Genomic DNA, 3,782 nt, shown 5'->3' with positions numbered 1-3,782 from the left:
AAAGGTTCTGTATAATTTCAGCCAGTAGTTTTGAAAGTAGCGCTCACGAGCCAATATGGGTCCCAGAAAATGGTGCACAATTGTATAAGACGTCATTCATTTTGTATGACATGTTACGTCCTGCACGATAAATGTATGTTTCCTGCAATTCGTATGATATGTTACGAATTTGTAAGTGCTTAAGATCCCGTTCAATCTCTTTTTAAAAGGAACATCTGTGATTGAGGATCGTCTCCGATTTGAGGATAGTTGATATGATGTAATCTGTATCTAGGATGAGAGACTGTGCTGTTTGATGAGACAACCATGTCCTCACACAGAGGAGAGTGAAATGCAGTAGAAATTCAATGGCATTTAGCATGGGACGCAGGAATACATGAGTCACGATTTAAGGATGCATGGACCTGCAGAAAGTGCTATACAACATGTCTTTTTGAAATATAGGAATTTCCTTAATATACTTATTTATGAGCAAAAATGTATAGTATAAATTCATTTATGTTTTTTTTATTAGTCTTAAACACTGAACCTATCTATACCTGTACTTATTTAAGTATGTAATGCAGGTTTTCAGCAAAGCCCAGGTGGGACTTCAGGATGACTTGGTCTTGGTTTCATACTTATTTGATTGGTTTGTGATTTGTTATACAGTTATCTGATAAATCACACCTTTGTGGCTTAGCCTACCCTCCTGCACAAAGTTGTAGCTTTGTCATGTTGCCTTTATAATTGGCAATTTACATAATTGCAGAATGTTGCCAAAACCTTAAAGGGATACTTTGAGATTCTGGCAATTTTCTACTTACCCAGAGTCAGATGAACTCGTGGGTACCATATTTATGCCTCTGCGTGCAGTATGAAGGAAGTTAGAAGTAGTTTCGCGAGCCAATTCTAACTAGCATTAGCACAATGACTGGAAGTCTATAGGTATCTGCTAGCTGGGTATCTGCTTCAGGCCTGGGCAACTCCAGTCCTCGGGGACCTGATTGGTGTGATACTTTTCCCCCATCCCTAGCAAACACACCTGATTTAAACTAATTGCGTTTTTAACTGAAGCTCATGATTAGTTGACTATTGGAGTCAGGTGTGTTAGCTGGGGCAAAAGTGTGACACCAATCAGGCCCCCGAGGACTGGAGTTGCCCAGGCCTGCTTGCTGCAGATACCCATACACTTCCAGTCATTGCGCTAACACTAGTAGCGCTAGCAACTTCCTTCAAACCACACGCAGAGACATTAAAAGGGTATCCATGAGTTCATCTGACCCTGGGGAAGGAGATGAAGGGCCTCATTGCCAAAATCCCGAAGTATCCCTTTAAGAGCAACCAAAGTGAATTTGAAAATATGGTCACCAGTCTACAGTACCATTAAGTATGTGTTATTAGTTGTGATCTGGATTATCTTGTGCTTCATTGAGGCTTTAATATTTGCCATTTACCGTTTTGAACTATTGTGGCCCATGGATAATACATTCTTCCCCTTCTAGATTATTTGAGATATTAATTCAAGGCAGATAAAAACTTTCAAAGAGTGTGGCCAGGAAAATATGTTGCCAGTTTTCTAAAGATGCTGACTAAAACATGCATTATTCATTCAAATGTAGCAGTCTTTTAAGAACAGGGTTCCTCTAAATGAAAATTAAGAGAATCTATTATCATGTATTTATGTGAAAGGTTCTGTTGCTATGCGGTGTGGTCACTAGATATGCAAGGGGTAGTTCTATTTCTTTCAGAAAAACTGGAGCTTCTTTAATCAGTTTTTTTGTCATTGCCCTGTGTGTCAAAAGATAAATACAAAAAGGTTCATGTCACTTCAGTGTCCCCATTACAGCAATTCTGAGTTCAATTGTCCTATTCTTTTTTTATTCAGTCCACACAGTTGCAGAAAATGATCAGAATTCCTTATTTACTATTAATGGGTACCATTTCTGATTGTGATCATTTACATTTTGCACAGGTTATATGCATGCATAAACTTGTGCTATAATTAGCCTGTGATGCTTTTAATTTGAAAGGGTGGTAATGACTGCTCTGCCCCAAATCAAGCTGGAGGAATAACCCATTCTATGGCTCATCAGTGCTGCTAACCATGCGTGATGTAGGGTTTGTATCCCAAATGGCACCCTCTTCCCTTTATAGTGTACTACTTTTGACCAAGACCTATAAAGGTGAACAGAGCCTAAAAATAGTGCTCTATATAGGGAATAGGGTGCCATTTTGGGACTCAGCCCAAGTCTATATGGTGGTGTGCAATGCTGCCTGTTACTTTTCATTGCCTTGTGGTGTGCAAAACCAAAGTAATGACTAGCTTCCCAGTATGTACCAAGCCCCCAGAGAAAGAGTGCTGATGTAGGATCAGGTCTTGCTGCAGCCCTCCTGTCCTACTGAGCGTATATACAGTACATTGCCTTCAGAAGGTATTTACACCCTTTGACTTTTTCCACATTTTGTTGTTACAAAGTGGGATTAAAATAGTTGAAAAAATGTACAATTAAATCCATCTACAAATAATCTGTAATGTCAAGTGGAAGAAAAATACTAACATTTGTATAAAAAAAAATAACACTAATACAGTATATCTTTATCACGTAAGTATTCAACCCACTTAGTCAACACATGTTAGAATCACCTTTGCCAGCGATTACAGCTGTGAGTCTTTCTGGGCAAGTCTCTAACAGCTTTTCACACCTGGATGGTGCAACATTTGCCCCTTATTATTTTCAAAATTATTCAAGCTCTGTCAAATTTGTTGTTGATCATTGCTAGACAACTATTTTCAGGTCTTGCCATTGCCAAGCAGATTTAAGTCAAAACTGTAACTCAGCTACTCAGGAACATTCACTGTCTACTTGGTAAACAACTCCAGTGTACAATTGTGGCCAAAAGTTTTGAGAATTACACAAATATTAATTTCCACAAAGTTTGCTGCTTCAGTGTCTTTAGATATTTTTGTCAGATGTTACTATGGAATACTGAAGTATATTTACAAGCATTTCATAAGTGTCAAAGGCTTTTTATTGACAATTACATGAAGTTGATGCAAAGAGTCAATATTTGCAGTGTTGACCCTTCTTTTTCAAGACCTCTCCGCCGTGGAATGCTGTCAATGAACTTCTGGGCCACATCCTGACTGATGGCAGCCCATTCTTGCATAATCAATGCTTGGAGTTTGTCAGAATTTTGTGGGGTTTTGTTTGTCCACCCGCCTCTTGAGGATTGACCACAAGTTCTCAATGGGATTAAGGTCTGGGGATTTCCTGGCCATGGACCCAAAATATCGATGTTTTGTTCCCCGAGCCACTTGTTATCACTTTTGCCTATGGCAAGGTGCTCCAACATGCTGGAAAAGGCATTGTTCGTCACCAAACTGTTCCTGGGTGGTTGGGAGAAGTTGCTCTCTGAGGATGTGTTGGTACCATTCTTTATTTATAAAATTGTGAGTGAGCCGACTCCCTTGGCTGAGAAGCAACCCCACACATGAATGGTCTCAGGATGCTTTACTGTTGGCATGACACAGGACTGATGGTAGCGCTCACCTTGTCTTCTCCGGACAAGCTATTTTCCGGATGCCCCAAACAATCGAAAGGAGCAAATGACTTTACCCCAGTCCTCAGCAGTCCAATCCCTGTACTTTTTGCAGAATATCAGTCTGTCCCTGATGTTTTTCCTGGAGAGAAGTGGCTTCTTTGCTGCCCTTCTTGACACCAGGCCATCCTCCAAAAGTCTTCACCTCACTGTGCGTGCAGATGCGCTACGGATTCCTGAGCAAGCTCTGTACTGGTGGT

The sequence above is a fragment of the Salvelinus sp. IW2-2015 genome, linkage group LG6.1, assembly GCF_002910315.2.
Source record: "Salvelinus sp. IW2-2015 linkage group LG6.1, ASM291031v2, whole genome shotgun sequence".
In the NCBI taxonomy this organism is placed as follows: domain Eukaryota; kingdom Metazoa; phylum Chordata; class Actinopteri; order Salmoniformes; family Salmonidae; genus Salvelinus; species Salvelinus sp. IW2-2015.
The sequence above is the reverse complement of the archived record's forward strand: the minus strand, read 5'-3'. Positions refer to the sequence as shown.